This window comes from Bidens hawaiensis, unplaced genomic scaffold (assembly GCF_021521415.1).
Source record: "Bidens hawaiensis isolate Kalapana, Puna unplaced genomic scaffold, B.hawaiensis_p1.1 tig00032115_1, whole genome shotgun sequence".
In the NCBI taxonomy this organism is placed as follows: Eukaryota; Viridiplantae; Streptophyta; class Magnoliopsida; order Asterales; family Asteraceae; genus Bidens; species Bidens hawaiensis.
The window spans coordinates 210,146-235,697 of NW_027495452.1; the positions used below are offsets into that span (position 1 = coordinate 210,146).

The window sequence follows — 25,552 nt, forward strand, 5'->3', positions numbered from 1 at the left end:
TAACGTATAACATAAAATTGGTCCTTATTTTATCGGGCCCACCAATAATTGACATTCAACATATTTTTGGAAAACTTTAACGTAAAACATATAATCCGGATACATTTTAACGTTGAACATATTTATGGCCCATCTTTTAACGTATAACATTAATGTGGTACAAATTTCATAGGCTCATCCAATAATGTAGACTACATTTTTTTGGGTAATTGGAGATAGGTTTTGGAGTTGGGTATTGTTGTTTATGTGTAATGGATGAGTCTGGGATGGAATCGAAACTAGAGAACGGGAATCACGAAAAAATCAAAAAATCTAGGAGAAGGTGGAAGATGAAGATGATGAATAATGATGAAGGTGATGAAGATGATTAAGGTGAGGAGTTGAGGAGGTTGAGAACTTTGGTTAAAGCTCCGGTGGCGGTGACGGTGACCGGAATAATGATGAAGGTGATGAAGATGATTAAGGTGATGGTGATGAAGATGAAGATGAAGATGAAGATGGTTTTTATTAGAAAACAAAATTCATTTAAAATTCATCTAAGGAGATGAATTTCAAAAACCTTTCAAATCCATCTTATTTGAAAACTCACGTTGCCGATAAAAACAGCTTGAAACATCACGTTACAGTTGGTTTTTTCAGGTTATATTTTGTGCCAAAAGTTACGTTTCCGACAGATTTGGAATGGAAAACATCGTGGTAGGTGGGAGTGAAACACACTTGGCAGAATCTAATTGGACCACGAAAAGTCACGAGGAATCTCGCAAACTCACGTGTACGTGAGATTAGAAGGGCTATTTTAGGAATTTCAAATCTCACGTGCTATTTTGCATTTTCTCTCTCATGAATGGGTTATTTTGGTAATTTGCTCTAATATATATCTTTCTCTTTTTTAAAAAAAATTAGATATTAATATTTAGTATATTCCCACTTTATAGGATGTTCATATCGAATATTTGGTGAGATTAATTTTTAATTTAATGAAATGTTATAACGCGTTCAAGGAATATATGGGTTTGGTGAGACCCATAACCGTGAATTCGGGTCAAATGCATGAGAAGCCTTTATTTACAAATAATGTCATCTGATGGCTTGAGAAAATTTAGGGAGCAACCGAAGAGTTTTTAAAACTTTCGTTTATATATATTATAGATTGATATAAAATTAGTTGATTTTCTCTAAAAATTCGTTTTTATGTGCTTTTTTATATTTATAATATATATAAAGGCAAATCTAAATCTACGATAACCTTAAAGTTTTGACAACTTTACTCCTTGAGTTTTAAATTATGTTAACTTAGCCCATTAAAGTTTTAATGAGCCGAATCGATACAAGCCAAGTTCTTTTGATATTTTGATAAATTTTTTTTGTTGTGTCGAAGTAATAGTTGTCATGATGTGTTTGTATATACATATTAATATTCTGAGTTTGTTGCCAAGTTCATCGCGCAATGCGCATGGTACACTAGTTACTTTAGTTACAATCCTTGATATATGAGTTTCCTCTCGTCTAAATAAAAAAATATAAAAAAAGTCTACATATATATAAAAGATTAAGATCATGTAAAAATCATTTTAAAATTGAGAATTTTAAGAAACAAAGAAAATTCTTTTTAAGAGAAACAAAAAAAAAATATAAAACAAAAAAAACACGTGAAAATAAAAAAGTAAAAAAACAAAATTTTTTTTGGCTTTAAACAAAATTTATGTTTTTAAATTATTCAAGGCTACCCCGTACTCAAATAGTATGGTTGGGCCGGATTCAAATAATTTGGCCGGGCCGAACTCAATACATTTAATATTTTTTTGATTTTTTCAGAAAAAATACACTAACAAACGAAAAGCGTGATGGAGCCATGGCCCACCTTGGCCCAAAGAAACATCCGTCACTGTGTGTGTATGATTTGGAGTGGGAGAGAGGACAAGAGAGTGAAAGTCACTTGCTATAAGGGTGGTTCATCTTGTGTTAGTAGATAATCTTAACAAGATTATACAGAGTTTTTATAAAATAGGTATCCTACATTTGTGATTTTTATAAAATTATTGTAGTTAATACATATCTTTATATAAACTAAGTGATTATATAAAATAATATATATGTATGAATATTTATAAGCTGTTTGAAAATTTACTTAATCTTGAAAATAATACAATATGTGTACATATATACCAAATAAGAAAATAATACAATATGTGTACATATATACCAAATAAACACACTCAGTAACATGACTTATTTGCACAAGTGTTATGCAATTATGTAGATATTTTGATACAATTACATAATCTGAAAATTTGGTAGATTGGTTTTGTATTTGTTTTACATGCACATACATGAACTAAATAAATGTTGTAAGGTAAATATTTTTAGTGGGATTATTAATTGTGTGGGCTTGCCCAACACTGCGACTTTAAGTGCAAATGGTTCTAAATTATATTAATTGTTTTCCTACATTTTCTTCAATCTAATAGTTCTTGTTTTTTTTTTTGGATAATTATTTTTTAACTCAATAATCCAACTACAATATATAGAAACATAGATATTACATCAATATAGCAGGTAGGCGGGCAACAAGCTGCGCCGCCACCCCTTTCTAAATTGCAAACCTCAACATGCTAAAGACATACCCCTGCCCCTTTGGAGTCGACACATTGCTATGCACAACCTGTTGGACCCTGGTTAGGAAACGGATAGCTTCCGGTGCCAAGGAGCCAAATGTATCAGAAGCCAGAGGGACAAAAACATGTTGGTTCTCTTCGCAGGCTTTAGCATGTTTCTCCACCTTCTTCGTTTCAGCCCTTTTCATTGCTTGACCAGCTACAAACCCATTATCCCTCAAACCGGTATAGGGAGATACCCCTGTGAGGTCAACACAAGCGTGTTTTCCCCCGGCCCAACCAAAGACGAGCAAATATGCCGGTCGTAGAGTGGATTTCCCTTCCGTGGGGTCTGTAAGGAAGTTTACGGGGGCTTCCTTTTTAGCTGATATCCCAGCTCGCCTTAAGATGTCCCAAAGAACGTCCCGCACCCAATCATGTCGGTATTTGAACCTAGACATCTCCTTGCAATGAACCGCATGCTCTCCGAATTTATCCAGGCAAGCCTTACGGCAGATCGGACATGTTTCGTCTTCTGGGTACATTGGGACCATCAAACGGTACTTAAGAATGGCCCTATACTCGACCGCAGACATGCTTTGGCCCAAGCCATCAATCGGGATAACGGTCAGAAAATCTTGGGCATGAGGACCTTGTAAGCATTCAATAACCGCCTTCTGTCAGGGGGACAATCCAAAAACTTCTCCCAGGCTCTGAGCGATTTTGCCAAAAAGGGCATTCGCCAAAGTTTTTGAGGCTTTGGTGGGGCGGTGTCCATATTAGAAAAACCGCCAATGTCAAAGTCTAGGAGAGCGCCATTTAGGCGTTCCAGGGCCTGCACGTAGTCTGAGTCCAGGTCGACAACTCCGCTATTCCTTAAGATGTGATTCTGTAGCTCCCAAGACTGAGCCCTCGACGCTACAAAAGCGTAAACCCCAACATCATGAGCCGAAAGAAGGCCTAAACCCCCTAAGCACATCAGTAAAGATGCAAGTCGCCACTGAAGATCACCAAAGAACGGGCCTCCACATACAACTATGTCTTCGATGGCTTCTCGTAGCCCCCTATCAAAACAGGATATCGCATCATCAATCATATGGGGGTGGCATGTTCGTAACCCAAAAAGTAACTTAGCAACCCCCATGCAAGACCTAAGCAGGAGGAGTTCGCTCTGGGAATCCCTAAGACAAGGTAAGAGTTTCATAAGATCAACCGCACGAGATGCTCTCCGCCTCGCCAACTCCTTAATAAAGTAGGGATCTCGACTAACAGCCCCTCCAAGGAGCTTTACCCCTCTCTCTGGTCTACCTATCCCACTAGGGAAGAGCCCATCTTTGACTTTCACCCTATTACACGCTGGCCAAAAAACCTCGGTTTTCTTAATATTAAGTTGCAGCCCCAATGATGGCCCTTCCGAGTTGATAATGTCTAGGGCTTTAGCGACTTCGTTGGCACCACCAATAATAGTCCCATCATCCAAGTACCAAGCATGAAATGGGAGGTTACTGTCATTTTGTACCCGGAGAACAAGAGGGTGTAATGCTAAGGCAAAGAGGAGGGGCCCAAGGGGGTCTCCCTGCTGAACCCCAGTAGTAGCCCCTATACAATCATCACCAATGTACAACCTAGCCGGCTGGGCATAAAGGAATTGGACCCATAGATAGATAGACGGGCAATGATGATGAACCTCCCGGAGAAGGGCTATGCGGTCGACCATATTGAAGGCGTTGGAGAAGTCCACGGTAAGCATAGCTAAAGAGCCGTCCGCGTGAAACGAGTTAAGAAACCGGTTCGCGCTGTGAAGCACCGCCTCTGCCCCATTAGGGGTCCCCACCCCAAACTGAAAGTCCCCTAAATACTGAGTCATTTCCTTCCCAACCATCTTCATAGCCACTTTAGAAACCAACCTACGCCAGATAGCCCCCACAGCAATGGGCCGAATTCCATTATCCGGCTTTAATAAAGGGGTAAGGGGGGCCGAAGCAATAAACTCAGCGAGCACCTTGGGGCACAGACCCCCTAGCCATAAGTTGACGACTTCATTGATGGCTGAGAGCAGACCCATGGAAGTCACTGATCCCTCACCACTAAGAGCGTCCAACAAGTGTTGCGCCTGCATCCCGTCTCTCCCGCATGAGGTCCCTTTAGGAAATGATCGGATACATCTAAGCACACAGTCCCCATCCACAGAGAGAGTAGGATTGTTACATTTAAATACTAAATAGATAACATTTAAAGAGAAAAAAAAATTAGGCCCAAAATCAGGATTGTTACAACCGAACAACCAGTTAAACCTGTTTTTGACGTTACAGTCTCTGTGTACAGTCTCTTATTCAAATATAGTCTATTGCCAATGATTTGGTTATATACAGGGACTCTAATTTTGCCCAAATCCCTACAGTTGCGAGTTTTTTAGAAACCTCACGAAGAACTATATCACCAAGAATAAAAATTAACGTTGAATGAGCCTTTTGAAAAATGTATTTTCTTTCTTTGTCGGTGAGTCCTTCTAGCATGTTTGGCTCACCCAACAACGCATTGGAGATGCCCCGGTGAATAAGAAGAACCCGAATCTTGACTCGCCAAAGACTGAAGTCGTTACGGCCATCAAATTTCTCAAGATCAAACTTCGTAGTCACCATCGATACCGTTCAATTGAGGAAAGAATGATTGTGTTCTTCAATATGAGCCAACGTGACTCTGAAACCAAATTGTTATGAATTAATAAGCAAGAACACGAATTTGAAAGATTACTCAGTAGATCCTTACTATCGATTGAAAGTGAAAACTGTTTGAAATGTACATTTATTACTTCAGCGGCTGGAAGTGTACATTTGCAGACTTAGGTTGTTACAAGTGTTTACAAAATATAATTGCTACACAAAGATGTTAATCTGAACGTCAATGAATCCTTTAATGCCTTATTAAATGTTTGAAATATAGCTAGTGTCAGAAAACGGGTTGACTGTTCACTTCCTAATTTGTAGAAATTAATAGCTATGATTTACTAGTTTTGAAGTAGGCTAGTTGAAAAGATACAATCATACTCATGAACCAAGACGTTCAATTACGATTTAATCATCTCTTTATTGCAGTTAACAATTTAACTTTGTTTGTTACTTTTAAATTGTAAGTGCAGTCACTTTTTCTAGTGACTAGGAATCTTTTGCAGTCTCATACGCACACGCATACATTTGCCTATATAGTTATATACACATATAAATAAGCACATCGTATTAGTTGTTGCAAACTGACATATAGCCAGACTTTGCTGGTTGAATATACCAAACACACAAGTGTGCTTACGAATATTTATCTAATTACATGTTTGATGTTTAAATGATAGCTTATTCTGGTAATGAAATTGCATCTTTTTATCACCTTGATGCCTGAATATAAGCTTCTCTATACTTTTGCTGAATTGACTGACAAGAGGATTTTGTGAGATCCACAAGCATAAAAAGATTTTGTGTAATCCACAAGCATAAAATGAGTTTGCTAATTTTGGACATTAATAATTATATTTAAATTTGTGTATTATAAATAATTATTTACGGGTTTGTTATCATTTATGTGAGAGCATCATAACGAGTCAAACTATATCCAAAACCGAGCTAAGATGAATGAGATATCGAAGCTCAAAGATGAGTGGTTGGAAAATAAAAATCATAATAAAAAGCATTAAAAACGTTTAATGCAATTTATTTTCGACGGGAGTTATGGATTGAATTCAAAATCATAATAAAAAGTATTAAAGACGTTTAACGCAATTTATTGTTTAGTTTTGAGTCTTTAATCCTAGCTCCACTATAAATACCAAGGCAATACTTGGGGTTTGATACACCAATTTGCAACTTGAAGAGCTTGCAAATTCTCCAACATTTATTCATCTTCTCCAACACAACCAAGAAGGTACGAACCGATCCAATTCGGGTGCATAGTCAACTCCGGCAGTACATACTGCTCCGGCCGTTGTACCCTGGGAAATAAAACGAGAAGAGACTCGGAATTTGTTTTAAGGGCCCCGTGTTCAACACGATCCTCGGTCACCAACTTCTACTTCTACCCAATTCTTTGTACTTTGATTTATTTCAGTTGTAATTGTACTGTAATTTAATGTTTTATAGATAGGTGTTTTTTTTTTTCATTCTTTGTATTGTAATCGTATTAAAACTGTTTTATTTATTTTATACCGAACGATTCCTACAATCTTAAAACAAATTTTTTAAAACACCATTCGGTTTAAAAAAAATACATTTTTTTCGGTTTTATTCAAAGGAGTACTTTGGTAAACCCGAAATCCGGTTACAATTAATGTAACATTCGTTACTTTTCAAACCCGAAAACCCGACCCATTTTAAATATTTCGGTTTTGTTTCTATTTAAATTCATATACTTTAATAATATTATTAATTAATCTCAATTCTCGTTATTTGTATTTTATGTGATCATTTCTATGCAAATATACTTTTTACCATCCTTGTAGTATTGCATACTCATTTAAAGATTATTTATTCATGAACTTTTCCCATGCAAATCATTAGAATAAATCTTGGATTATTATTATTACCATCTTTTTCATATGTTATTTTTTTATTAACTAATAAAAATAAAGCAATTAATGTTTTAATTAAATAAAATTTACTAAAAGAGTTAAAACACTTTGAAAACCTTTTAAACCATTTAATTTTTGTTTTTAATTATATTAAATATGATTAATTTACATAAATCTCATAAGACATAACTACTTCATATCTTCACTATAAAAGGAGGACAAATCCTCCATTATTTTCACACCTCAATCCACTATTTTCTTAAGATTGAAAGCACTAACAAGTAAGTTTTATGATTCCATGCATTTTATAGTTTTGTTTTGATTTAATGTTGAATGTTCATAATTTGTTCTTCATGATCATGTTACTTTTATCATAAAAATTTTATATTTTGGTCTTAAGAATCATTATGATCATGGATATCCAAAATAAACTCTTTGATTTTTCTAAATCTTGGATCAAACCTAGTTATTGTGCAAGAACAAGCATGAATATATATTTATCTAAATCTTTTGATATGTTGATCATCATAAACTTATATACTTTCTTTTAAATATAATGATTTATAATAATTTCTTTTATTTAAAATATTTTACAATAGATATAGCATACTTCATATCTTTAAATTAATAATTTAGTAAATTAATTATTGTTTATTTTATTTCAACATAAACTAAATATTTATAATTTCTTTAAAAGAATTTCATGCAAAACAATTAAGTTAATTAATTAGTAAATTAATTAATTATGTTACTAGAAGAAACATTAATTGTTTAATCATAAATTGTTATTAATATTGTTATTTAATCTTATATCAATAAGTTATAATTATTTATTTACAAATCATTCTTCAACTAATAAGCACCAAATTATTTATATAAACTTTATTCATTTTTATTAAACTCATTACAAATCCCCAAGTCCCCATTTGCCATAGGTTAATGAAATATATATATTAAAATTAATGCCTAATTCTTAAAACTAATATTATTTAACTTTTATAATCCCAATAGTTAGTCTTTAAATTTTGTATTTCCTTTTTAATTCTAGTTCATGACGTTCTTGTCTTCAACATCAATGTGAGTTTCTCACACCCCCCTTTTTACTCTTTTTAACTATTTTGGGGGTATCATATATATCCTATCAAAAATTCAATTTATTTATTTATTACCTACAAACTACAATTCGCATCATGGACTTGTGTGTTTACTTGTTACTTGCTCAATTATTACGTGCATGGATTTCTTCGATAAGTATGATCATACGCCCCCTTTTGCACCTATGGACCATTTTTTTCTGGTGGAAAAGGGACTCCGATCTGAGTACGTTGGTGCACAATCCCAACTGGAAAAGACCTTCATTTATTCTTTACACTCATGGACCATTGTTTCTAGTGTAAAGAACCCTTATGTAATATTCACAAGTTTTCATGGAATTGTATGGTTTTTATATATTATTTTCAGCTGTGTGAACTCATCAACTATTCAGTTAGTTGACTTTATTTTATATATATGCTACAGGTACTTTCGTTAGAGGATGAATTGGCGAAGATATTAGAAGTTAGGTTATTTAAATAATAAACAAGAAGACATTTGTTTTGTTCCTTCTTCTTTGTGTTTGTTCATTTGAAATAACTTGTGTACTTGATGCTTTGGAATGAATTAATGATAATATTGTCACTTAATAGTGTCACATGTGTTTTGAGAAATCTGTACGTCACACTCAGGCGTTTCCGCTTTAGCCGGGGTGTTACAATTAACTTTATTCTTTTCAAGGAAAACTCATCGATGGTCCCTTCAAAGTTGGACTTAGAACACCTTCGTTTGAGTAATTCAAGAATTGTACTAAAAGTTTTGAGTAACTTTTAATTAAAGTGGGAGCGTCCACTATATATTTTCTGAATTATTAACGGGGCGAAGTTTATTTTTCTCAGGAAAAATGGCAACACCGTCAAGCAAAACCGTTACCGGTACCCCTTTGAACACCGTGGTGGGAGCGTCCACCATGGCTAATCACGCTGAAAAACCCAAGAAGTTCTCGGGTCTGCACTTTAAACGGTGGCAACAAAAGATGTTTTTCTATTTGACCACCTTGAACCTAGCACGGTTCTTGAAAGAATCCGCTCCCCTGGCCACGAACGCCGAAGGGGAGACCGACGTTCAAGCATTGAGCGCGGTAGATGCGTGGAAGCATTCTGAATTCTTATGTCGTAACTACGTGTTAAACGGCCTTATGGATTTGTTGTATAACGTGTACGCTTCAATAAAGACCGCCAAAGAATTATGGGAGTCTTTATAGAAGAAGTACAAAACGGAGGATGCGGGAACAAAGAAATTTGTTGTCGCTCGTTTCTTGGATTACAAAATGGTTGACTCCAAGACTGTGATAAACCAAGTCCAAGAGTTGCAAGTTATACTTCACGATATCCATGCCGAGGTAATGACACTTAGTGAGACATTTCAAGTGGCAGCGGTGATTGAGAAATTAACCCCAAGTTGGATTGAGTTTAAGAATTATCTTAAACACAAACGAAAGGAGATGTCCATGGAGGATCTTATTGTTCGACTTCGTATTGAGGAGGACAATAAGGTGGCTCAAAAGTTACCATGGTGGATGCTTCCGCCAAGGCAAACTTAGTTGAGCATGGACAATCCTCCAAAGGGGGTAAACAGGGTAAAGGTAATGGCGGTAAAGGGAAAGCAAAAATGGACCTTGGCGTAAAGAAATGGGCTGTGAAAAAGAAGCCTCCACCTTTCCAAGGGACATGTTACAACTGCAATGGCGTGGGGCACCGTGCCAACCAATGCAAAGAACCAAAGAGCGTGTGCGCCCATATGGTAGACGAGGATGGCAATCCTCTCGTGGCGATGATAACTGAGGAAGCAACTGTCATCGAGGAAGTCAACATTGTGGGGGCACTCCCAAAGGGTGGTATGTTGACACCGGCGCAACCCGCCATGTTTGCGGCGACAAACAATTCTTTAAGAATTTTAAAGAGGCGGTGGGTGACCAAAAGCTTTATATGGGAAATAATGCGACTGCGGATATCATGGGGGAAGGTGATGTGGTCTTGGAGTGTACTTATGGGAAGGAGCTCACACTGTCCAACACCCTCTATGTTCCCGAGATTCGTAAGAATCTTGTCTCGGGATGGATGCTCAACAAGTTTGGATTTCGTTTGGTGATTGAATCAGACAAGGTTATTTTGTCTAAAAAAGGAATGTATGTTGGCAAGGGTTATACTGACAATGCTATGTTTAAATTGAATGTAACTGTTGTTAAGAATTCAATGAATAAAACTACTACTTCTGTTTACATGCTTGAGTCTTCAAATTCTTGTGTTTGGCATGGTAGACTAGGACATGTAAAATTTAATTCAATTCGTCGCTTAATCAATTTAAATAGCATTCCAAAGTTTAAAATCGATTCAAAATCCAAATGCGAAACATGTGTTGAATCCAAAATAATGAAAAAGCCTTTTAGATCGGTTGAACGAATAACTGAACCCCTTGATTTAATTCACACCGATGTGTGTGATTTAAAAGCCACTCCCACAAGAGGTGGGAACAAGTACTTCATCACGTTTATTGATGATTCTACTCGATATTGCCATGTATACTTACTTAAAGGTAAGGATGAAGCAATAGACAAGTTCACCTTGTATAAAAATGAAGTTGAGAATCAACTTAGAAGGAGAATAAAAGTTGTGCGTAGTGATAGGGGCGGTGAATATGTTTCACCTTTCGCGGAATTATGTGTGCAAAGTGGCATAATACATGAGCGAACCCCACCATATTCTCCACAATCAAATGGCGTTGCTGAACGTAAGAATCGCACTTTGAAAGAGATGATGAAGGCCATGTTGATTAGCTCGGGAGTGAGATATGACCTGTGGGGGGGGAGGCTATTCTCTCGGCCAACTATGTCTTGAATATGATACCCCGCAAGAAAATAAGCGAGACTCTGTATGAGTTATGGATGGTTAAGAAACCATCATATAAATACTTGAAAGTGTGGGGGTGTCTAGCCAAGGTGACAGTCCCATCACCAAAGGCATTGATAATAGGACCCAAAACTGTGGATTGCATATTCATTGGATATGCACACCATAGTAATGTGCATCGGTTTTTTGTCCATGAGTCCAAGAATCCCAATATACATGAAGGCACTATCGTGGAATGAAGGACCACTGACTTCTTTGAAAGTGTGTTTCCTTGCTTAAGACAAACACACCCAACTTCATTAAAATCGGTTGATGAAGCAAGTACATCAAGAGCGTTTGATGATATGGTTCATGATATACATGAAAAACCCGAGGAAAACGAAGGTGAGCTTAGACGAAGTAAACGACCAAGGATTGAAAAGTCTTTCGGTTCGGATTTCATGAGCTATATGGTGGAGGATGAGCCCAATACCTACCGCGAGGCGGTAACATCCTCGGAAGCACCTCAATGAAAAGAAGCAATTAAGAACGAGATAGATCCTATATTGCAAAAATCATACTTGGGAGTTAGTAGATCTTTCGCCGGGTTGTAAACCACTTGGATATCGTTGGATATTCAAAAGGAAGATGAAAGCTGATGGAAGTATTGATAAGTACAAGGCAAGATTAGTAATCAAAGGGTATAGACAAAAGGAGGGTCTAGATTACTTTGACACTTACTCGCATGTCACGTGAATAACTTCCATAAGATTGGTTCTTGCTATTGCGGCTTTACGCAATTTGGAAGTTCACCAAATGGATGTAAAAACCGCATTTCTAAATGGTGATTTAGATGAAGAGATTTAAATGGAGCAGCCTGAGGGTTTCTCTGCCCCAGGAAAAGAGGGCAAGGTATGTAAACTTGTCAAGTCCTTATATGGTTTGAAGCAAGCTCCAAAACAATGGCACTTAAAGTTTGATCATTTCATGCTTGACAATGGTTTCAAAATAAATGAGTGTGACAAATATGTCTATGTAAAAGAGACGCCGGGAGGATATGTGATATTATGTCATTATGTAGACGATATGCTTATCATTGGGAGTAATGATAACATGATCAAATCAACAAAAGACATGTTGAAAGCGAGGTTTGACATGAAAGACTTGGGTCTCGCGGATGTGATTCTTGGGGTACAAATCACTAGAACCCAAAACGGTATTGTTTTGAGTCAATCTCACTACGTGGACAAGATTCTTGAGAAATTAAACAAGGATGACACGCGTGTCGCGTCAACACCAATTGATACGACCCACCATCTATTTAAAAATAGAGGCGAGGGGGTTGCTCAAAGTGAGTACTCAAGAATAATTGGTAGTCTAATGTATCTTATGACATGTACTAGACCCGATCTAGCTTATGCCGTGAGTCGGCTAAGCAGATACACTAGTAATCCAAGCGAGGAACATTGGAAAAGTATCATGCAGTTGCTAAGATACTTGAGATACACGAGAGACTATGGACTCCATTATAACTGTGATCCAACTGTAATCGAAGGATACAATGATGCGAATTGGATTTCGGATATAAAAGATTCCAAATCAACAAGTGGGTACGTGTTCACACTTGGTGGTGCGGCTATTTCTTTGAAGTCTAAGCAAACTGTTATAGCTAGATCCACGATGGAATCGGAGTTTATCGCCTTAGATAAGTGTGGCGAAGAGGCGGAATGGCTTCGTTAATTTATGGAATATATTCCAATATGGCCACAACCTTTGTCGGCTATTTGCATACATTGTGACAGTCAATCAGCAATTGGTAGAGCCCATAGCGTAATGTACAATGGCAAATCAAGGCATATTCGATGAAGACATAATACGGTACGACAACTACTCTCAACGGGTGTTATCACAATTGACTATGTGAAGTCAAAAGATAACATTGCGGACCCGTTAACCAAAGGCTTAAGCAAAGAGTTAGTTTATAAGTCGTCAAGAGTGGGACTGAAGCCCATGGAAAAGGGGACATGAGGGAAACCTAACTTAGTTGACTGGAGATCCCAAGATCTAAGTTCAATAGGAAAACTCAATCATGAAACCAAGGGTAGTCACTGTGGGGGAGTACCCCAAACCAAACTTAAAGGGCGTTGCGCATGCGTGCGTCCTAGTCCATTCTAATCAGTGACCTGAAACAAGGATAAGCATAACAAAGGTTAATGACTTGTAGAAATAAAGAATAACCTATGGCTTTTAAAGATTTGAGCGGGAATCACCTACGTGAGAGAGAAGTAGGGTCGCTTCGAATGGATTTTGGGGCAAAAATCCTAGAACTCTAGCGGAACCAGGCTGGTGTTCCAGGACCATAATAGGACACGACAGTGAGGGGTTGACTAAACCAGGGACAATGTTGTGTGAAGTGTATTGTCGTCTACACTAACGGGGGTATGTTCAAAGACATCGTGTCTACACACCGCCAGGAGGCTAAGTATACTTCACAAAGGAGGGTTCAAAGGGTAACACCTACCTTTCCTGCAACATTCAACCGCTGAATTGCATCGTTTGAAACTTGCATGAGCGGATCGATTTCCATTCATGTGGGGCATTGTTGGAAAAATGTTAGCAAAAAATGAGTTTGCTAATTTTGGACATTAATAATTATATTTATATTTGCGTATTATAAATAATTATTTACGGGTTTGTTATCCTTTATGTGAGAGCATCATAACGAGTCAAACTATGTCCAAAACCGAGCTAAGATGAATGAGATATCGAAGCTCAAAGATGAGTGGTTGGAAAATAAAAATCATAATAAAAAGCATTAAGGACGTTTAATGCAATTTATTTTCGACGGGAGTTATGGATTGAATTCAAAATCATAATAAAAAGCATTAAAGACGTTTAATGCAATTTATTGTTTAGTTTTGAGTCTTTGATCCTAGCTCCACTATAAATACCAAGGCAAGGCTTGGGGTTTGATACACCAATTTGCAACTTGAAGAGCTTGCAAATTCTCCAACATTTCTTCATCTTCTCCAACACAACCAAGAAGGTACGAACCGATCCAATTCAGGTGCATAGTCAACTCCGGCAGTACATACTGCTCCGGCCGTTGTACCCTGGGAAACAAAATGAGAAGAGACTCGGAATTTGTTTTAAGGGCCCCGTGTTCAACACGATCCTCGGTCACCAACTTCTACTTCTACCCAATTCTTTGTACTTTGATTTATTTCAGTTGTAATTGTACTGTAATTTAATGCTTTCTAGATAGGTGTTTTTTTGTTTTTTTTTTCATTCTTTGTATTGTAATCGTATTAAAAGTGTTTTATTTATTTTATACTGAATCTGGTAATGCTGTTACAACTTAGAGCCTAACAAAGGTTATAGTTGCCTAATTTGGTAATGAAGTTGCATGTGCCCATGCCTAGAGTTTATTGATAGAATCTTTTCTGATATACAAGCATATGTTTGTGACATATAATATGCTTAGCATGTGTTTGCTTGTATTCAAGAGTCTTGAATTGACTTTACTTGATTTTCAGTAGTAGAATATAAAATTCCAAAAAAAAGTAGCAGTTAAAAATCTTTATAAATATTGGGGTAGCTTGTACAAAATATGTACGGGGCATTCCAAGAATCGAACTCAGGACCTCTCGCACCCAAAGCGAGAATCATACCACTAGACCAAATGCCCACTTGCTTGTTGCTAGTTTTCTTTACAGCTCATATGAAAGCATATCTATTTATAGTAGTGAAACATTTAACATTCTGCCCAGATGTTTAACAAATCTACAAATTACTTGAAGAGTAGGAAGCCATGATTAAGTCCTTAACACACCATATTTTCTTATCAGATAGAGTGACTGTCTTCAACCTTTATGAATAAGCTTCTTAACCAATCTAGAATACTTTCAATGCCTTTTACAACCACTTCAAAACATTAGAGTTTCTATGGATTCCCTCACATATCATCAAATCTTGTATTTGTTTGCCATGTCATGTGTCTGTAACTTCATTTTCGAATGCCAAAGTTAGGTCCCAAAATTTGTTTTTCTTTTTACATAACATCATGAAACTTGTTTTCTCCATTTAAGCAAGGCCGGCTCAACGTCGCCGGAGGCGGAAAACTAACTAAGTGTTGAGGCCTTTTTCTTTTTTCTTTTATCTTCTTTATGGTTGTAAAGAAATAACAAAACACCCAAATCAACTACGATAAATGGCTGATTCATCAACCCAAAGTCGTTGCATCAGTGTCATATACTCTTATTCAAGTACGATAGAAAAGCCGACAAACTCTAAAAGATTTGCAGGATTGCAAGACTGAAATTGATGTGGGCCCAAGTATTGAAGACCGGGCTATTATGTTTATGGAAGCCCAAGATCGCGCTACAAAAGATGGCTCACGAAAACGGGCATAACTTGGCCCACGAAGCCCCGTTTCAGGCCCATTACCAGTCAAATCAAAGCTTGAGACGAGAAGCTCGTTATGGCAAACCGCTGTCCGAAGCCCAAAAACGCCTTCTAAATAAAGTTATGGGCCTTTTAATGTTTTTTCAGCACTTTTTATGTTTTTGTTTTTGGGTTTGTGTTTGTGTTTGGCCCATGGCCTTTTTTAGACCCAACTCGTATTAGAACATCTATTTATATCCAGTATGTGTAATTGGAAAAGGCATACTTGAATAATATTAACTTTCACTTTTCTCTTCATTTTCTCTTGACCTTTTGGTGGGATTTGGGAGTTTTAAAGTTCATCATGGGTATTCATTGAATCAACGTGATTTGTTCTTCGTTTTTTTTATATCGTTGCATCAGAAATACTTGACCAATTGCATAGATAAGTTATTTAAATAAAGACATGATTAAATCATAAGTGAACATCTTGGTCCAAGAGTATGATTGCAACCTTTCAACAAGCCTAGTTCAAAACAGATGCAATCTTTAAGTTGTCACCCAACTACATTAAAGAAATACAATAAAAAAATCTTGGTAAATTCAAGTGGTCATTTGGTCTAGTGGTATTATTCTCGCTTAGGGTGCGAGAGGTCCCGAGTTCAATTCTCGGAATGCCTCATTTACTTTTTATAAATATATGGTGTTTTTATCTTGAAGTGAAGATTTGTAAAATAAAATTACAATTAAAGCAGAGTGGGCATTTGGTCTAGTGGTATGATTCTCGCTTCGGGTGCGAGAGGTCCCGAGTTCGATTCTCGGAATGCCCCGTTTAAGTAAAATTTAAATATTTTTATGCTAACTTTTTTCATCAGAAGAAAGTATTGACTGATTTCGGGTGCATGAATTCTGGATTATGAGTTACAAACACAAACAACATTCCCCGGTTATTGTTGTTAAGATCTAAGCATCTCAATTCAAAGTGTAATTTACTGTTGTTTTTGTAATCATAGACTTTTCTGGTTATTAGTTTAGTGAAGGTAGAGAAAACATTAAATTCTAGTTATCCTCCCGTCATGGCTTTAACAGTTTCTCACATTAGGTGTTCCACCGGATAATTTGCAGGTTTGTTGAGCAACTGCACAGAATATTACAAATTTCAATATCAGAAATAGATGCGCCTCCACATGAGCTTTGAAAATTTCATAAAAAAAAACTTGCAGTGATCCTAATTCCTACACGCGAGTAAGCAGCATAAAAGTCTAAAACCTGAAGCACCTCAAATTCACTCATCTTACATACTTCGGAGACTGTAATGTCAATAAAGACATATCAATCAAGGTGATAACAAATATAAGGAGGGGCACATAAAGCAAGAAAGTTGGCATTTGGTCTAGTGGTATGATTCTCGCTTTGGGTGCGAGAGGTCCCTAGTTCGATTGTCGGAATGCCCCTTTTTAATGTGAACCATTTATTAAGAGTTTTGTGTCAACAATTTATTTTATATTCTACTAAATGAACTGAAGTTATTTTAAAAACAATATAAGGGTTTTCCGTTTTCACCAAGGCTCTAGATGTGGCCACAAGAACAAAACATCTTATTATATGTTGTTTTCTTTCACTAGGATTATATGTTAGTTTGCAACAACTAATACTAATACAATGTACTTAAAGCTGTTAGAAATACAATATGCAGTGTTTCGCTAAGCAAAGGCCACAAGGGCAAATTAGATATAAAAGGAACCAAGAATTTATTGCTTCAGAGATTATATCCTCAAACTAGTGACAGATGAATGCATATGCAGTCATTCTAAACCAGAATATAAAACACTAAATGAAAAATTATGTAGTCACATACAGTAAAGTTCAAGCGATGGTGGAAAATAACACTGACAAGAAATAAAAGCAGATGTGTCAAAAATAAGCAAACAAACATATATATGATTACCTAAATTACAAACCCTGAAATATTGGACCAATTCCATAGAAAAATAAATTAAATAAAAACATGATTAAATCATAACTGAATATTGTATCTTTTCAACAAGCCTAGTTAAAAACTAGTTAATCATGGCTATAATTTCCTATACAGCATCAAGTGATCCACAGTCAACACATTTTATGAAAGTAGTTATACTTGAAACATTTAACAGGGCATTAAAGATTCCCTGCCATTCAGATTAACATCTTTGTGGTAGCAGTTATTTTTATTGTGTGCACTAATGGAATCATTTTAAGTGTTCACCTAACTGCAGTATATGATTATAAATAAAATAAAAAACGATGTTACAATCAAATGGGCATTTGGTCTAGTGGTATGATTCTCGCTTAGGGTGCGAGAGGTCCCGAGTTCAATTCTCGGAATGCCCCTTTTGTGTTGAGAAACTGTTAGCTTATTTAGACTTTTTTGTCCACACTAAGAAAGTATTTTAAACATTCTGTAAATATCATTTTCTTTTAACCAACTTAGTAATCATATATGTCTTAAGTCTAACATACTTCGACCCGTATATCATTTACTTCCATTTTATTACTTTTAATTCACCATATGAGACCCTAATATATATATATATATATATATATATATATATATATATATATATATATATATATATATATATTCTACTCGGTTTATATATGTACTCTTAAAGGACCTCAACTTTCTTGTGCATTGATATTCTAGTACTGAGATCAACTAAAGAGTAAAGTCAGATCATAATTTCTGGAAACAAAAGTACCAAATAAAGAGATTCCATATGGCACAAGCATGCGGTTCTGGATCTAAAAAGATTCTCAGTAAACTCAGTTCATGAAAATCATATGTAGCTTCACTACCTTATTAGGAAATGTAACTTCATTGCTTTTTGTCAAGACACTTATTATGTCAAGCTAAAACAGTTACCAAAGTGCAGAACATATAAAAACCTGAATAACTTATAGAAGGCAGAGTCAAATACATTAAATTCAAGTTAACCTCCTATCATGGCTAAACAGTTTCTCACATTCAATCACCTTAATCAGATAAGAAATTTGGTATATTAAGAATCTTCCCATTGATTGTACCAAGGCTTGTAATGACCTATGAGGTTTGTCAAGGTATTCCTATTTCCTACACTTCAAGTAATCAAACTATGCTGCCAAAATGACCTCAAATTTAAGAATGTAATTATAGAGGTAGGGTACTAAAAAGACCCAAATACCCTTAAGTACTACCCACGGGTTAATCAGAAGTCCCTCATAAGGCACCCGCGGGACATATGGATCACCCGCATAATTATTTGAGGAAGGAACACCCTCACATTATATGCGGAAGCATCCTGGCACCCTCAGAAGTCATCCGCAAGATGAAGGATCCGTCCGCATAAATAACCATGAGGTAATGCCCCGGGACAGCTGTCATTAACCAATAACATTCTAGAAGATCTACCAAGATGTTTTCTTGAGCAATACGTGACGTCTCAGCCAATCAGTAAAGGACACCTGGCCAGGCCGTTATAACCGTGCACGTGGCCAGGGTTGTCTATCATCCAATCCTGTGAAGACACGTGTCCAGGTTGTTATACATGCACATGCAACGTATAAATTGAACCTATAGTTTGAGGACACGTGTCCAGGTGGTTACGAGAGCATCTTCCAAAGGGACAGCTGGCCCAATCACCTTCCCACACCCTTCGGCTATAAATACCTTCTCAACCATCATGAGGTATTCAGATTCACTCCCACGGTACTTTCACTATTTACTTAAGTATGTTATCTTCATCAGAATTGTACTTATTCTCACGCCGGAGGGTGTTTCTTCAGTAATGTCACCAGGCTCTAACTTCACACATGGTGATTATAAATAAGAAAAAAGTCACATAAAGTAAGTGGGCATTTGGTCTAGTGGTATGATTCTCGCTTTGGGTGCGAGAGGTCCCGAGTTCGATTCTCGGAATGCCCCTTTCTTTTTCTGTAAATTTTACTCATTTTAATTATTTTGTTAAGTGTCTGTGTTATGTTTAATTTTATATTAAATGATCTGAAGTCAACTCAAGACATTTGAAATAATTCTACCTACTAAAATGATATTTTATAAATGCATCTAGCTAGCATGTGCTTCTACCGACATTTAACTGTGTGCATTTACTAATATGCATAAATCATGAGAAGATGCAACTCCATGGCATACATGTATATATTGCTACTTTTACCTGAATGGCTGAATAACCAAATGTAACTTCATTCCTTTTATCCATGATTCTTAGACACCAAGTTTGTGAGAAGATGCAACCAAATTACAAGACTAAGCAATCATAAAATGACATGTCATGGTTCTTCTAACCTGCGAAAAAATTAAACGTGAAAGATAGTAAATAATTCTTGCTGACATATTAAACTAGTATACATGTATACAGTATGTGCAGATGCATTTATATATAAACACATAGTATGAGCTACCCGTGTATCAGCATCACAATTATCACAGTGTCAAAATATTATGAACCCAACAATGTAAACAGCCAGCAAAATTTCATGTCTAAAAAGCACAATAAAATATAAATATGAGGGTATATAACAACAGGGTATTTGGTCTAGTGGTATGATTCTCGCTTTGGGTGCGAGAGGTCCCGAGTTCGATTCTCCGAATGCCCCGTTCTTTTTCTTAATAACTATTCATTTTATAAACTTATTTTGTATTTGGAATTTTTTATTTACTACTTGTATCAATTAAATTAATTCATGACTCTTGAAAACAATAAAGAAATAAACTGTATAATATGCCCCACAAACATGTGCTTGTGCATCAGAAAAAGATTCTATCAACAAATTCAACTCATGAGCAGTTAACTTTGCCTATATGCAGAAAATGTGGCACAGCAACTTCATTACCAGATTAGGCAAAAGTAACCTAACTACTCGTTGTCCAGATTCTTGGTTGTACATGTAAACTACCATACATGTTTGTACATTTGGTCTACTCTTCATCACCAGGCCTCCTAAGCAAACCAAAAACAGAAGATATGATTCTTGCTGGCCATTTAAACTACTATATACATGTATGTTAAATATACACACGTCTTAAATATATTCAATCCTCTATAAGTACCGCGCGCCTCTTCAATTCCTCAAGTGACCACACATATTAGCATCACAATTATCAGTCAAGACATCAAGATAGTCTTATTTTCAAAAGCGGAAGAAAGTGAGACTTTCTTTAACAACATAAACTTCTGATTTCTAAATTATAGATTATGCAATATTATTTAGACTGCTATACTCTCAACTCCTGATCCTTAAGAACAATAAAAAAACTCACATATGAATAACTCTCACGTATATAAATCAGAAAAATATAACTCTAAAACCGATTGCAAACTCATAACCATAAAACAGCTTTGATTAGGTTATATAGATTACAGACCATGACTTGGTACAATTAGAGATGGACTCGAACTCCGAACTAGACAATAAAATGAAACCACATGTTTATCTACTAATCTAATTAGCTATCATAAATTAAATACAACTTATATATGTTATCTGTAACTCATTTAATTTATTGACCTAGTTCCATAACTCCAAATCGGCCCAACCCGGCACCGCCTTGTGATAGAGAGGGAATTATGTCCAACATATGCACATGCAATCACAAAATAAACTTGTGTGTTTAAGACATGCAATGCTCTGCCCAGATATTGCCAGTTTGCTATTTACTCTTTAGTTTTATGTCTATTTTCACAAGTGCAATCTTGCTTCGATTATACTTCACATTCTACAATTGTGTTCTTTTCAATTGTAAATCAAAGTTGACTTAAAAAACATTGAATGCATGCACATTAACAAAGTGGGCATTTGGTCTAGTGGTATGATTCTCGCTTTGGGTGCGAGAGGTCCCGAGTTCGATTCTCGGAATGCCCCATTTTTGTAAACATTTTACTCATTTCTTAAAAGTGCCACTCCTTTTTTGTAATCTACTGATATCAACTAAAGTCAACTCATGATTTTTGGAAGCAAAACTACCTATTAAAGTGATCATATGATATAAACATGTGCTTCTGGATCTGAAAAGAGTCTCTTAAAAACTATAAGTCATGAAAAACGTATGTAACTTCCCTAGCAGATTAGGTAAATGTAATGTCATAACCTTTTCCCAAGAATATTAGGCACCAAGTTGGTGAAAAGTTGGCAACTGCATTGCCAGAATAAGCAAACATAAACCAATAGCTCAGGCTAAAACAGCTACCAAACCTACAAAACAGATCAACACCGGATGACAGTAAGATGCGTGTGGAGTGCATGATTTCGGGATTATAAGTTGCATGCGGATAACATCCCCCTGTTAGTGTTAAGAAGAAATCCAAGTTCATTTAGCTCCAAGTATCTCGACTGTTATTACTGTTCTATGCTACATATGTCCTGATAGTTCCAAGGCTGTTCACTTAATGGCATTAAACAAATTTTCTCTTAGGTTAGAAGAGAGAAGCTGACATTTGCACACCCGAAAAACATGGCTATCTAGTTCTCACATTTGAAGTGATTCTAAAGTGGTTGTAAAAGACTATTAAAAGTAGTATATTAAGGATCTTCGTAATGATTGTACCAAGGTTTGTAATGATGTATGCATGTGTATATACTAACTGAAGTACTGAACACATTGATGATTTAAGCACACTAGCATAATCTGCGTCAGTTAAACATTAGCCCAGACTATGAAATATTTCACTATTAGGAATAGATATGCCTCCATATGAGCTTTGTAAACATCAAAATTTAAACAACTTAAGAAGAGATTCTACATCTGAGTGAGTATATGGCATAGAAGTCCAAAACTAAAAGTAAATGCACCTCAAATTCACTCATTTTACTTACTTCGAAGAATATAATGTCAGTAAACTCATATATAAAGCATAGTGATTACTAACTAAAACAAGCACATAGAGCAAGTGGACATTTGGTCTAGTGGTATGATTCTCGCTTTGGGTGCGAGAGGTCCCGAGTTCGATTCTCGGAATGCCCCTTTTTAACTGTGCCACCTCATTTTATCAAAAAATCTGTGTCAATATTTTATTTTATATTTTACTTATGTAGACTGAAAACATTTTGGAACTGATCTATCTATTATAGTCATAGATCAGACAAACTCCTTTTGTCAATGAATTCAACTCATGGATAGGGAAGCTTATGTTTAGGTACAGATGCAACTTCATTACCAGAATAAGAGATCATTATCCAAGACTTCAAGGTGATTCTAATTTCTATTAGTTCATGAGCACACTTGTGTGCTTGGTATTTCAATCAGCTACTGGCAGATGTTACTGTAACAACATTATAAGGTTACTTTTCTGTCCCACAAAGGCTCTAGATGTCTTACTCAAAATCAAAACAGTTGACTATATGCTAGTTTGAGACAACTAAAACAATGCACTTAATGTTGGTAGCAATACAATTATCTTAGCTTGCAACAAAGAGAATATGCAGTATTTCACTTTACAGAGGTCACATAAGCAAATGCACCAAACCGTTCTTGCTTCAGATATTGTAGCCTCAAACTACTGATAGTTACAAGCAGTGATTCTAAACAAGAATATTAAGCATTAAATAGAGTAGTGAACTTCATGAAAGATAACACATGAACAATGCAGCATCAGTGAATTCATATTTTCATCACACCGATACGAAATAGAAAAAAGTACATTAAGCAAGTGGGACGCTACAAACCCGATTACCCGCAAAAGAGAAACGGGTCAGACTCAGACACGATGCATCCAGAGGAAAATTCAAGAGATGTTGGTTGTTCCCGCCTAAACACCCTTTGACTGAAATTAATTCATAGGAGGAAAAGTAGTGCCAGTTTTTATCAGTTTCTAGCTAGTAGCATTGGTATAAATTGCTTTGTTATTCTTTGTAATTCTTGTTCAAGTATTATCAATCAAAATTGTAATTTGTTCTGGAGATCTAGCTTATCTCGAACCAGGCCACTTGTCCTATATTTCATCAACTCGATTCCAGGTTCTAACATGAGCATTCGGTCTAGTGGTATGATTTTCGCTTGGGATGCAAAAGGTCCTGAACTCGATTCTCGGAATGCCCTATCTCAACAAAATCAATTCATTTTTCTATATTTATTCAATGACATTTTTCATTTACTTGCATATTCTACTAATTAATCTGACAAGAAATACAACTCATGGTTATAAAAGCTTTTATTTAGGCACCAAATTCATGTTAGTGAAAAATAATATTTATTTACTAAGACACACAATCATAAATCAAGCTTGCATAATTGACCAAGAACCGATTCTCAAAGAACATATATGTCTTTTCAATTATACGTGCATATGTATATGTATGTGTGTGCATGAGACTGAAGAGACTCCTAGTCATTTAAAAAGAAAGTGACTACACTTATAATTTATAGATTGATATAAACAAAGTTAACTTGTGAGCTGCAATAAATGAACATTTGGCGGTAGCAGTTATTTTTACTGAGTGCATTGATGGAACCTTTAAGCTTTTAAACAACTGCACCAACTAAGTGACAATAAATACAGTAAAGAATGATGATATAAACAAGTGGGCATTTGGTCTAGTGGTATGATCTCGCTTAGGGTGCGAGAGGTCCCGAGTTCAATTCTCGGAATGCCCCATTTTTTTAACATAGTCACAGCTTATTTTGACTTTTTTGTCCATACTAAGAAGATGTTCTAAATATTTACTTACTCCTGAGTCAAATCGAATCGATCATGTTCTCTTTAATCATCTTAGTAATCATATATTTGTATTTTCTAAATCTGGCAATGTTGTCACGTGTTCCTACATTATTTAGAAGTTATCAAACAAAATCAGGCAAGCTATGATCTGAATATTAGTAAAGGTTTTTTTGCCATTCAAAATCAATGGGAGGCTTCTAACAGTAACATACATATTGCATACATTAATAAAACTGAATGCGTCATTCTCATGAGAACATTTATGGAAGTACAAAAACTACAATAAAAGAAAATTTCAAAGTGTGACTGCTTTGTTGGCTGCGGCAGTCAACCTCCACATTATGCCTAAAACAGCAAAACTAGTGATTATAAGAAAGCAAAATGTTATATGATCACTTAAAATTGTGTAAATACTTTAAGTTACAATAATTGGTTATTGACTCTTAAGCTTCTGTCCCTGAATCTTACAATATTGAAGCATTATCAATTTATCATCTTAAAATATGCAAATAAACCTAATAAAACTGTTGCATTACTATTATGATCATGCACGTAGTTCGAATATAGAGGTGCAAACAAGCCAAGCTGCTAATGAGCTACTCGAAATCGGATCGCTAGAAATCTTGAAACGAGCCAAGCCCGAGTCTTAAAGAAAGCTCATCTAGATATCAAGCCAACACTCGAGCCTTGTACAAGAAGCTCCTTTAGGCTCGTCGAGCCTTAGCCTTGTGTATCTATAAGTAGCTCTAAATAGAAAGGCGCAATTCTAGGGGTAATTTCCGGTTTTTTTTTTTTTGGTTTTTTTAAATTTCTATGATTTTTTATTATTATTCACTAACTGAGTCATAATCAATCAATCAACCAATCAATCAATCATACCCAGTGGGATCCCACCAATAGCAAGCTATAAGTAGGGATCCCACAATAGCAAGCTATGAGTCATAATATTACCAAAAAAAGGGGAATTTACTTAATTTAATTCTATCTATCTATCTATCTATCTATCTATCTATATAATCATCGAATATTCTAGATGATAATTGCTTATTGAATTTTGTTATTGTTTAGTTAATTATTTTAATTTGCTTTGCTGAATTCTCATTTTATGATTTATGTATCCTGTTATATGGTTGAAGCTTTAAAACTAAATTTTGAAGTTGTTTTATTTTAATCTAGAATGACTAAATTTTGATTATTATCTGTTCTAGATTTGGCAAATACAACTCTGATTTGTTTAGGTTAGGTTTGTAGAGCATAATTAGTAATCCAGTTTAACCTAAAATGTCTACAAAAGGAATTGGAGGTATATATATTAGGAATGGATAAGAGTAGAAATAAGATTGTGAAGATACAAACATATATATAGATATAGATATCCAAATTGTGGAAACACGTATGCTAATAACAGAA

The 25,552-nt window shown here is 35.7% G+C and overlaps 7 non-coding genes across 7 annotated transcripts; 6 read left to right on the plus strand and 1 right to left on the minus strand.

The window, feature by feature from the left end:
- Window positions 1-14,685: 14,685 nt before the first annotated feature.
- Window positions 14,686-14,757, minus strand: TRNAP-UGG (transfer RNA proline (anticodon UGG)). Its single transcript has one exon. It is a non-coding gene; the product is annotated as a tRNA-Pro (tRNA).
- A 1,453-nt stretch (window positions 14,758-16,210) lies between these two features.
- On the plus strand, window positions 16,211-16,282 carry TRNAP-CGG (transfer RNA proline (anticodon CGG)). The gene has a single exon. It is a non-coding gene; the product is annotated as a tRNA-Pro (tRNA).
- A 1,468-nt stretch (window positions 16,283-17,750) lies between these two features.
- On the plus strand, window positions 17,751-17,822 carry TRNAP-AGG (transfer RNA proline (anticodon AGG)). The gene has a single exon. It is a non-coding gene; the product is annotated as a tRNA-Pro (tRNA).
- Window positions 17,823-19,320: 1,498 nt separating this feature from the next.
- TRNAP-UGG (transfer RNA proline (anticodon UGG)) lies at window positions 19,321-19,392 on the plus strand. The gene has a single exon. It is a non-coding gene; the product is annotated as a tRNA-Pro (tRNA).
- Window positions 19,393-20,012: 620 nt separating this feature from the next.
- On the plus strand, window positions 20,013-20,084 carry TRNAP-UGG (transfer RNA proline (anticodon UGG)). The gene has a single exon. It is a non-coding gene; the product is annotated as a tRNA-Pro (tRNA).
- Window positions 20,085-21,278: 1,194 nt separating this feature from the next.
- TRNAP-UGG (transfer RNA proline (anticodon UGG)) lies at window positions 21,279-21,350 on the plus strand. Its single transcript has one exon. It is a non-coding gene; the product is annotated as a tRNA-Pro (tRNA).
- A 1,027-nt stretch (window positions 21,351-22,377) lies between these two features.
- On the plus strand, window positions 22,378-22,449 carry TRNAP-UGG (transfer RNA proline (anticodon UGG)). The gene has a single exon. It is a non-coding gene; the product is annotated as a tRNA-Pro (tRNA).
- The last annotated feature ends 3,103 nt before the right edge of the window (window positions 22,450-25,552 follow it).